This window comes from Artibeus jamaicensis, unplaced genomic scaffold (assembly GCF_021234435.1).
Source record: "Artibeus jamaicensis isolate MK-2021 breed Jamaican fruit bat unplaced genomic scaffold, CSHL_Jam_final contig_391, whole genome shotgun sequence".
NCBI lineage: Eukaryota > Metazoa > Chordata > Mammalia > Chiroptera > Phyllostomidae > Artibeus > Artibeus jamaicensis.
In genome coordinates, this window is record NW_026521814.1 from 5,872,699 (window position 1) to 5,885,059 (window position 12,361).

The 12,361-nt window shown below is 36.8% G+C and overlaps 1 pseudogene; it reads right to left on the bottom strand.

Moving 5' to 3' along the window:
* Positions 1-9,048: 9,048 nt before the first annotated feature.
* Positions 9,049-9,366, bottom strand: LOC128627415 (60S ribosomal protein L35a-like; annotated as a pseudogene).
* Between the last annotated feature and the right edge of the window lie 2,995 nt (positions 9,367-12,361).

The following is a 12,361-nucleotide window of genomic DNA, read 5'->3' on the forward strand; positions in this document are numbered from 1 at the left end:
AGAATAGCTCTGGCGAAGGCCACCAGCTCCATTCGTTCTGCTGTGACTGGTTTGTTCTCTCTAATGAGGCTCAGAAGCCAGGCTTTGAGACATAATCCCCGGTCACACCATGATGCACCCAAGACTCCCAACACTGGCTTCTGATCCCAGACTCGCTTCCTTACCCAACTGTATTTCTCTTTCATGCCCTGGACTCTCTCCTGTGAAACAGCCACATGATATTAATTCACACAGGAGACATTTCATTAGTAAAAATATTTTAAATAATTTTGTATTTTAAATAATCCTGAGGCCACGACCTTTACAAAGTGAAGAATCCTTTTGTTGTATCAAAATTGCTTGATATGCTTGATCTGCTTACTCAGTTCAGGGGTGTTTTTCTCTCTTTCTCAAAGTGGCTTTTACCTGCAGCATTTCAATGATTCCCACATGTTCCATTAGTCACTTTTATAGTCAATGAGTCAAAAAAATTCCAGAGTTAAATCCTGGCCTCTACTGGAAGGGGCAGCTGGGAGTTTACTATTCTGAGGAAATTGTAATGAAAGGTCTGTTCATCAGACCTTTCACATGGTTCTGAAAATCAGCACCTTGGAATGCTGGAACATTTCCATTGATTAATATTCAAAGTCCCAGTAACTCATTTTGAGCTTGTGTGTTGTCATACTTAATTTTAAAACATGCTATCATCAAAGAAAGAGAAAAATAAATATAAATATTCCTCTTGAAAGCCATTCATTCATTTTACTTCCTTGCAATTGGAAAGAACTAAATATTATTCTTAAACATTCTACTTGTAAAATCAGAAATGTATATCTATCCCTAGAGAATATTTTTGGCATGTTGTTTTCATTTGTCCATTCATTCATTCAGCAAGTATTTATTAAGTGCCTATATGTGCCAAGTACTATTCTAGGTGCTTTTAGATATCAATGAATAAAGGAGACAAAAGAGAAAAAAAACCTATCCTTGTGCAGCTTGAATTCCAAACAGGAAAAACACACCATGAACAATAATAGCAAAGAAGTAAAATACCTCTCAGAAGGTAGTAAGTGTTATAAAAACTATAGACTAGGATAGAGAGGATGAGGCATAGCAGAGGTTTGCAGTTTTAATTAGGACGGTCATGATTAGCCACAACAGAAAGATGACTTGTAAGCAAAAACTTGGATAAAATATTTTCCCTTTAGCATTATCCTTAAAAGCATACAAAGTCATATTTCTAATGTGTTCAAGACAAATACATCCAGGAAGATTTGAGGCAGAATCCTTCCTGAGTGATGCCAAGACCCATGATTGGAGCAATTATGTTGCTAGTTTCTCTGCAGTTACTTGAAGCAGAGGAAAGATGTCTGTCAGTAAAACCCTCATACCTTACCACTGCCACCGTACGAAGTGTATAGAGCTCCACCTCCCCTCATTCTCAATATGTGTCCTATGGATTTGGGGTATTTGTTCCTCTATTCTGGTCTCCGGAGGATAGGCCCAGACAGGAGGAAACGTGTTTAGGCAGAATCACAGGCTGAAGACTTGGCGCCCATAGGTGGGAACCCAACCAGGAATTGGTTATTCCAGGGAAAGGGACATGAGAATTGTTAGCTAATAGGTTTAAAGTTAGAATGTCAGTACAAAGATGAAACACAAGAACTGCACATCTTAAATTGAGTTCATGATTCCATGTGTTTATCCAGGTTGGCATAGCTCATATGACCGTCAGTGTTCCCAAATAAAGGCAACATTAGAGGCTCACCAATGTGGTAGGTCTGCCCTGGACAAGACTGTTAACAGGTGTTAGGTGATGCAATCCTAGCTGGGTTTAAGGATAAAAAAAATGCAGTTGCTAAGGATTAGTGCATGACTAAGAAAACTCATTACCTTGAGACAGTGATTTTCAATGAAAGGGAAGATGGAAAGTAGAGAGAGGCAAAGAGGACAAGAAAGGGAAGAAGGAAGAAAAAAGAACTAAGAGAATCAAAAACAGGAATGGAGGAAGAAATGCAGGAAGAGAAAGAAAAATTATAATGCAGTTCTGTGGAGCTTTTGAGAAGCAGCTAGAATACAATGATTTAAGAACTGCTTTTTGGCGTCAGAGACAAACGCACTGGGGAAGCAGTAGCAATGCCTGTAAATTCAGCAAATGTCTGTTGAACATACACCATGGACCTGCCCATGTGTTTGATTGAGGAGTGGGGTATGTAAAGATACAGACCCTGGTCCTGAGTAGCTTATAGTTTAAGGAGGCAGATACATAAAAACATACCAGTATTAAAAGATGAACAATGCTACAGCAGAAAGACTCACAGAAAGTAACAACTTCAGTCTCTGGGCCCAGAGATGCTTCATAAAAGTGTTGATTTTCTTCTCTTTTCATTTTTTCCACTGATTTTGAACCATAATCTGGAGAGAGCTAGAGCAGAAAGGAGGGATGTGTGAAAAGGAGGAACAGGAGAAAGAGTGGACATCCCATGTAGGTCCAGCAAAATCATGAATGGGCATTGAAAGTAAGAAAGATGGGGGAAATAAGGATGCTTCTATATGATTGATGCTTAGCAGTGCATTTCAATAAATTTCCTTCTATTTCCATAAGCTGGAGCCCAAGTGGGCTCTAGGTTATAAACTGGGTGTGAAAAAAATGCAGGTGAATTATACTCAGCCACCAGGTTAAGAAGGCTGGTTTGACTAAAAAAGGAAGGCTGTATTTTTGTGCTTTCAGGGTTGATTAAGATGTTTTTGACATATTTAAACAATGTTTACAAAATTAAAAGAGTTTTTTGGCATTTTTCACCATGATAAGAAGTTACCATTCTAGGGGATAATCTTAAGATCTAGATATCCCCAGACATGAGGAGAAGGGAAAAAAAACACTATGGGTATTAGGTAATTGGCAATTTTTTAAATCCAGTTTTCAAGGTTTTTCATTGTATTTGCTGATTTTGAGCCAAGTAATCTTATTAAAAATGTGTATTTTATCAATAATAGTTTATTATAGACATTTAATATTAGGAATAACTTATACAAAGATTTTACTATTTTATCATCACCTGAGGGCATTTTTTATTAGTTTTTATAGAGAGAGGAAGGGAAAGAGGAAGGGAGAGAGAGAGAAATGTCAATGTGAGAGAGAAGGATGAATCAGTTGCCAGTTGATTGCCTCCCATAAGCACCCAGACCAGGGATCATACGTGCCCAGAGTGGGGACTGAACCGGCAACCTAGGTGTGTGCCCTGACCAGGAATTGAACCCACAGCCCTTTGGTTATGTGACAATGCTCCAACCAACTGAGCCACACTGGACAAGGTGTGGCTCAGCTAAGATTTAAACATAATATTTAACATTTAAACATAATTTCTTATTTCTGGTTAGTGTAGCTTCACATGCCATTTAAAATATATAGTCCATGATGAACTATATAAATAATAACTTATTAATAATAAATGTTAAAACTCAAGTAATAACACATGGATCTTTTTTCTTTGTGGAGTTGCATTTACAAGGAGCTAGATGTTTCTATATTTGGCTCATTTTTCCACATCTATAAATATGAGGATGGGGCTAAAATAATGTTCTATGAATAAATTCTGCATGTCACAGTTAGAATTCTTTATTTGCAACTTGCAAACTGATGAAATAGTAGATGAGGTACACAAAGTCCTAGCCAGAGGGTCTCAGGAACTCTTGAAGAACACCACATAACTTTGCATTGCCTAAGACAAAAGGCCAGTTGTTCTATTTTTTGAAGATCATCTATTTTTAAAAAATCAGCTCTTGCCAAACACAATAGGAAACTCATTCCGTTTAATAGTTTATTTGGTCTAATATTTCAGCACTTAGAATTCTAAATGGCTCCAGAATTATTATTGGATATGTGATCACTCTCTAGTGATGCGGGTCAGACCATTGTTTTTCATAAACATTAGGGAATAACTTAATATACCACCTCCAAAGCTGTTTTCTGTCATCATGTCACAGTACTTTTGGCTCATGCTTAAATATCTTCACTCTCTATCCCTAATAATGACATATTGCTTTAGGGGAAGATGGTGTCAGGGGATGGAGCCCATTGCTTCTGGTAATACTATAAGCTGAAAACTACTAAGAAATTTTAATATTAATTTATAATAAATTTAGCTTGACAAATAGCTGGTAGAAGCAAAATATAAATCCTCTTTGGAGGATTACACCTTCAACCAATGCCTCAAACATGTTCCAGAGATAAATTTCCAAGGAACATGAACTCATCACCAAAATTCACAATATAGATGAGAAACAAGGTTATGTGCAAGTCAACAAGTATGACAAGGCAAAACTATACTTCCATAGACATCAGGTATAAACTATAGATAATAGCAAGAGAACTCTGTATATTATAGTATTTCATTTGTAGAGCGTCAAACATTCAAGTTAATTGGAAACAGATGTACTAGAAGTTGAATAATGCCTATCATTTTTTAAAAAGTTAGATCTTTTCTTTCTGTACACACAAAATCTCCTCTGGTTGGTCTAAAGAGTGAAACATAAAACTCAAAACTATAACAAATATTAGATAATATGTCCAGAAAGACATAGTAATGACTTTAGAGCAAACAGAGTTTTATAAAAACCACTAAAAGCAGCAACCAGGAAAAGAAAATATAAGATCAAATATTATAAAAACATATATATAAGCTTCTGTTTTATGAATATAACAACTAATTAAAAGACTAGGAAATAGAAAGAAAATATTACAGTACAAGTAACCAACAAAACACTCATAGCCAGGACATATAGAAATAATCTAAAAGAAGAGACAATAAGATTTAAAATTGGACAAATTACATAAACCAAAAAATATATAAGTGGGTAATAATAATATGAAAATGTGAATAGCACTAGTACTATTGGGAAAAATTAATCTAATTAAGCATAGTATTTCCCTCAGAATGGAAAAAAAAAGGTGTGTGATGGTTCACATTTTTAGGAGGTATAAAAAAATAGAACCACTCAGATGTTGATAGTAAAAAATGGCGTGGTCTCTGGAAGAGACACTTTCACAGTGTTACTTAAAATTCAAAATGTCACCCAAATATTCTCCATTGACTTTTATCTGTTCTTCTAAGTGTAATACTGCAAGTGAGTACAATCACCAGTGATAAAGGACATTTATTCAGTATTGATTTTGTGAGAGAAAAATTAAGGGCAATGATATGCCCATCAATAAGAAAATAATTAAGTAAATTATGGTTCATGCCTACCATGAAATATTACACAGAAATGTTAAAAATTAGATAGTTCAGTTGGCCCTAACATAGAAATGTTTCTAAGATATATATTTTAGGTTGTTGTGCCACTTGAATGTTTTACTGCAAGAGAACATTTGTGTATTACTAATTTAAAATAGAAAATTTTCATTTGTATTTATTTGTTTTATGTTTGTTTAAAGCCTTTTAGTCGAGGTTGTTTAGTGCAAGAGTATAGGATTGAGCATAGATTGGAAGATAAAATTCTAGTTACTTCTACACCTGAGAATGTTAATAGACAAAGGTGTTGGCAGTGTGAGTGTCCGTTGGAAGCTTTAGAATACAACTGAAATTAATTTCTGCATTGCACTTGGTGTACTGCTATTTCTCTTTATGTCATCAGAACTAGAGTTGCATGGAAGCCTATGGTTCAGTCAGCTCTATAGGTAATACTGGGAAGCACATGAAAACAGACACAACAATTTGCACAGTGCTGTTTGTTAAGGTATGCTCTTATGTTTTTTTAGATTGTGTGGTAATCTTGTTACTTGTAGAATTGTGAGAAGGTTACACATAAAGGTCTCTTTTCAAGTCAGATATGGTTAACCTCATGTCTCGTTTTTAAAAATTACTTTATTATTGTTCAAGTTCAGTTGTCTGCATTTACCCCCCTCCACTCCCCCCAACCCCAGCCAACCCCACCTCCCTCCCCTGCTTCCACCCCTTCTTGGTTTTGACATGCATAGGGCCCAGAGACATATGAAGAGATGCTCAGCTTCACTAGCCATCAGAGAAATGCAAATTGAAACCACAATGAGATACCACTTCACACCAGTCAGAATGGCCATCATAAACAAATCAATAAACAACAAGTGTTGGAGAGCATGTGGAGAAAAGGGAACCCTAGTGCACTGCTGGTGGAAATGTAGACCTGTGCAGCCACTGTGAAAAACACTATGGAATTTCCTCAGAAAACTAAAAATTGAGCTGCCTTTGACCCAGCAATTCTACTGCAGGGATTATACACTAAGAACCTTGAAACATCAATCCAAAGAACCTATGCATCCCAATGTTCATATCAGCAGAATTTGCAATAGCCAAGTGCAGGAAGCAACCTAAGTGCCCATCAGTAAATGAATGGATCAAAAAACTATGATACATTTACACAATGGAATTCTACACAGCAGAAAGAAAGAAGGAGCTCTTACCCTTTGCAACAGCATGGATGGAACTGGAGAGCATATGTAAGTGAAATGAGCCGGGCGGTGAGGGACAAATACCATATGAACTCACCTTGAAGTGGAACATAATCAACAAAACAAACAAGCAAGCAAAATGTAACCAGAGACATTGAAATTAAGAACAAATTGACAGTAACCAGAGGGGAGGTGGGAGGGGATAATGGGGGAATAGAGGGAAAGGGTTTTCAGGACCAACTATAAAGGATGCATGAAAAATTTAATTTTTAAAACAAAAGTAATTTAAAAATAAAAATAGAATAATTAAACAATAAATAGAATAACTTTAAAATAGAAAAATTCCTAAATGTGTGCCAGCTTTTTGATTAAATAAAGATATTAAAATTTTCATGACACTATGAGTGAACATCACTGTGGTTAAGAATTGTAAAATGCTGTAAAAAGTTAGGGTGAAAGACAAACACCATATGATCTCACTTATAAGAGGAATCTAATGAACAAAATAAACTATGAGCAAAATAGAACCGGAGACATGGAAACAGGGAACAGACTGACAGCATCTGGAGTGGAGGTGGGAGGAGGATAATGGTGGAAAGATGGGGAAGGAACTAGTCAAAGAACGTGCATGAATGACCCATGGACATGGAAATGGTGTGGGATTGACTGTGAAAGCTGAGGGGTGGACTCATGGAAGAGAGAAAAGGGAGAAAAACCGGGACAACTGTAAGAGAATAACAATAAAAAGAAATCCTAAAAATCAATAAGAAAACAACCCAACAGAAAAATGGGAAAATGATGTGAGCAAACACTTAATAAAAAGGATTTTCAGATGGCAAAAAAGTTGTTTGTATTTTATAATAGCAGTATAAACAAAAAGTATAATGTTAAAATGTAGTCATCTGTAAGGTGAAATTGACCTTTTGTTGTTTATTTGATTCCAAGTTTTTTAGAGAGCACTGTTGTTTCAATTTCTCTTCTATCTGGTGGAAGATTTTCAGAGAATTTTAAGTTTAAAAATGTTAGTGAATTAAGTGTTCTAGGAGAGATTAATATAAAATCATTTAACTTGAAATAAAATGTATTTTCAATCACAGTTAATTTTATGACATTTCATTGTCTGAAGAACATAGTCTAGATTCTTCGACAGGTTTGCAAAGTAGTGAATTCAATGTATATTCATTTATCACTAAGCAATCTAGACTGGGTCCCAGTGGCTCTCGGGCTTTGCTTAAATTGTTTTCACCTAAGCTGGTTCTTAATAAGCAATTTAGATATCTTAAGTAATACTGGAATTTGTTAATGGTATAAAAAGGCTCTCATTAAATATAAATCAATAGACTGAATTCCTATTGAGGCTAGTACATAGAATCACATAAGAAGTAATAGGAAATAAATTTGAAGGCAGAAAAAGGTTAACAAAATAAGACAGTCATGAGAAAACAGTTCTCTAGGGAACATAGGCATCTACATTTTAAGAGAGTGTATGTTCACACCAATTATGTGTTAGGTCTAGGCACTAACAATGCAAGGATGGATGAAACATCCTTTCTGAATGCTCAACTCTTAGAATCTTGACATGCATGTGTGAAAACACCTTCCTAGCATGATTGTTAGAATGCAAATTTTTCAGTACAGCTATAGTTTAAATCAAAATGTACCTTGATCTCATTTCAAACTTTCTAAATATTAGTGCATTATAATAAACTTCCCAACTGACTATTTTGCACTGTAGTCTAGACTGGTCAACAATCTTGAATTTTTGTTTGCTAAGGAAAATACCACTGAATCGTAGCAGCTCTGCTGCACCAAGACCTACCTTATGTTTGGACAGAGGCTGCAGTTGGGCTGGAGTGGGATTAAAATTTCCAATGTTGAGTATGGGCCAGTCAGCATGGAAGTAACTAACAGCATAATGCACAAGAACACAGGAAAAAACATACAGTAAAAATTCAGATTAGCAAAAAATCTCTCTGGATGTACAGAAATAAAACTACTTTCAAGTGGATCCTGGGATCCTCCCTCTCATTCCATACAGTCATTCAAGGGAAATATATGCTGAGCTTTTTTGTGGGAGGGAAGCCATGCTGCACCATCTAGGTTGAACTAGTTCATTTAATAAGCAATGGCTGAGCATCTCTTATAAACTAGACTCAGCAGACACATATATCTGTTAAGACTAATTATGCTTCCACAGAGTTTCCAGTTTAGTGCAAAAGACTGATAAGGAATAAAAATACTGAGATAAGTGCTAACCGAACTATAGAAATTCATATGTATGTATTCAAGCAACAAGTTCATGAAATGACTACTGTGTGCCAGGCGCCAGATATACTATGATGAATGAAAACATGGTCTCTGAATGTTTAGATTTCAAAAGAATTGGCTCCTTTTTTATTTACTCTTTTAAAAAGATTTTATTTACTCATTTTAAGGAGAGGGAAGAGAGGGAGAAAGAAAGGAAGAGAACCATCGACATGTGAAAGAAACATTCATCAGTTGGCTCTCCTTTGCATCTTGACCAAGGACTGAACTCACAGCCCAAGCATGTACCCCAACCCAGAATCCTTCCTCTTCCCCAAGCATCCCCAACCAACTAAGCCACAACAGTCAGGGCTGTTTGTTTATTTTCAGTAAGTTTAAATCCTTGAGGGCTACAGCATTACTTGGATTCTGTGTCCAATGGCTTTAGCAGAAAGGTTGCTTTGGAATTTGACACAAACCATGCCACTGTTTCCATGAACACAGGTTACTCTGATTTTCCTCAGTTTGCCACCAGGAGTCACTGTGTTGTTCTTTGCTTTGTACACATAAGCACATCACTTACCCAGATAGAATTCTGTTTCATCTCGAGCATAAACACCTTCAATTTTAAGAAGAGCTGTGTGCTCCTTCTGGTTCCAGACACCCCGTTTAGAGGTGGCAAAAATAGCCTTGGACCAGAGCCTTCCACACATATTTGTCATTATAGAAAGCCTATTCCCAGTGGGCTTCAAAGCTCAGCCCCAGGAATTCAACTCCCAGAAGAATTAGCTCCTGAGTCTGGCATGCTATTTTCCAAAATGTTTGTGTTAAAAGGCTGTCGGATGGCTGCAAGTTGAAATCAATGCTCTTTTCCTGTTGTCATATTTGTAAATCAATTTACAATAACACCTGAAGTAAACTCCTTGTCAATAACAGTTCTTTCTCTGACAGGAATCCTCCAGATACACACTTGCCTTTCATGCAGCTCAAGCTTACTTTCTAAACCAGCTGGATATTGTCACATATGTTTTCATGGCCTCAGTTTTACATGTATAATATTTTACTTCCTCACAACAGTAAATTTGATTTGGTTTGTATGCCCAGTATAACCTGGACTAGAAGAGCAAAGCAAGTCAACTCGAATCATAGTTAATCGTGACTAGAAAAACAGTTCAGTAGAAGCCTCAGCCCTAGAGATGGGAATAGCAGTTTCAGAAAGAGAAAGTAGGCCATAGAGAGGTGTTCACCACTCTGATGCCCCCCATGTAGTCACTTGGAGAAGTACAAGATTCTGCACAATGGAAAATGCTTAGATGTCTTAAAGGGAAGATGGCATTTTTCACCACTGGCATTAGAATAACAAAGTGATCCCAGGTTGTCTTCTCTAGATGTTCCTTCAAATACAGCCCCTCCCCCAGCTGCACATGCAGCCTCTACAGATATCAATATGAAGATTCTGGCACGTTTCACACTGTTATGCTTTGTATCTTATTCATAATTATATACCAATACATGCCTGGTGTGGATGATATGTTCAAAATACTTGTTGAATGAATAAATGAATTAATTTTGAAATATCTGAAGTATTGAATATAGTTGTCATTTTTTAACATATCAGAGTATGCTCATTCATACACAGACTCATGATAAAATCATTGAACATGAATTTTAGTGATAGGCAAGTGCAGGTTAAATCCTATACTTGGCATTTAAAAATTGTGCAACCTTGAGAAAGTCACTTTAACTACTCTTGGCTTTAGTTCCTACTCTTCAAAATAACAAAGCTCTGCCCTGGCTGGTGTAGCTTGGTGGATTGTGCATGGGCTGGGAACCAAAGGGTCACCAGTTCGATTCCCAGTCAGGGCACATGCCTGGGTTGCAGGCCAGATCCCCAGTAGGGGACACGTGAGAGGCAATCACACATTGATGTTTCTCTCCTTCTCTTTCTCCTTCCCTTCTCTCTAAAAATAAATAAATAAAATCTTAAAAAAAATAACAAAGCTCATAATTGCTATCTTTTAGGAATATCGTGGACATTGCTGTAAATATTACATATAAATAACTTAGTACACTGCATAGCACTCAAAATGGACTATTTTTCATACGCATTTAAAGCACAGATGTAGTTTGCCATCTAGGGATACTTCATGCTATAAAACTTTATAAGATGTACTTAAAATTAGAGTGAACTATTTTAAAGCATCTCTCTAAGATGTTTCCAAGTTCTTTGAATAGGTAAATAAGTTCATCTCATGAAAGGCAAGTGGTACTTGTATCCTCAGTGCCTAGTAGACATTCAATAAATATTATTTGGGTGAAAATATGATTTACTGGTTTTTGATAAGTTGATCAGTTATAGGTTGTGGTTTTGAGGCATAAACTTAAATTATAAACTGTGCAATAAAATTGTATGATATGGAGTCTGCCATATCCTTATTTTTGTGACCTGTAAACAGAACTCTTTTTTAAAAAAAAGAGAAACTTAACTGTCAACCTAAAATGATAATGAAAGGAAAATATGAATAGCTTTTTGATCAGTCAGTGACAATGGACAAGGAAACAGGCAACTCCTCAGCTAAAAATTCACAGAAGTGAAACTGACAGTTCTTGGTCTCTTCCTTCTAAGGACCATTGCATTATTTAGACTTGTATTTTTTCTTGCTTAATGTTTTTTTTTTTCAATTAACGGTCTAAAAAATGCCTATCCTAAACACTTAGCACTTTTTAGACTTTTTTTCTTAATATTTTTTCAATTTACAATCTAAAAATGCTCATTCTAAACCCTTCTTACATGTTTTCCCAATTCCCAATATAAATAAGTCATGTTGTTTTAAAAAGTTTACTATGCTTTTTTTACTTACAACAACAAATGTATCAAGTGCAATAAAGGCATGAAAACAGTATTCTTGACAGACACACAAAACAACAATTCAAGACATTTAAGACATTCAAGAAATTCTTTTAAAAAGTGATAGATGTGCCCTGGCTGGTGTAGCTCAGTGGATTCAGTGTGCAACTACAAACCAAAAGGTTGCTGGTTCAATTCCCAGTCGGGGCACATGCACGAGTTGTGGGCCAGGTCCCCAGTAAAGGATGGACAAAAGGCAATCACACATTGACGTTTCTCTCCCTCTCTTTCTCCTTCCCTTCCCCTCTTTCTAAAAATAAATTTAAAAATTCTTTTTTAGAGGACTTCTGGCCAAGATGGAGGCATAGGTGAAAACACTGTAACTCCTTGCACGATCAAGTTTAAAGACAACAAAGTTTTAGTAACAAAAATGCAACCAAAACACAGAAAATTGAACTGTACAGAAGTCCAACAACAACAAACCATTCCGCCAGACCAGTAAGAGGGGCAGAGACAGCAGCTGGCTGAGCGGGGTTGGGTAGGAAAAATCGCCAGGACTGACCCAGGTGTGCATGCAGCAGTTGGCAGACCCCAGGCGTAGGGTGGCAGCAGGGGGACCCAGTGAGGGCGCAAGGTGGCTGGCTAACCATGGTCACACATCCGCACGCAGATAAACCAGGAGAGGGAGCAAGCAGTGAGACGGACTACGCAGGCTAGGCCCCCAGCAATGGGAGTTAAAGCCTAAAGGCACCAATTAGAGAAACTTTCGGGGTCGAGGTGCTGGGAGAAGCTCCCAGGCTCACAGAGAGTTTGTTGGAGAGACCCACGGGGTCCTGGAGGGTGCACAGGCCTACACACCC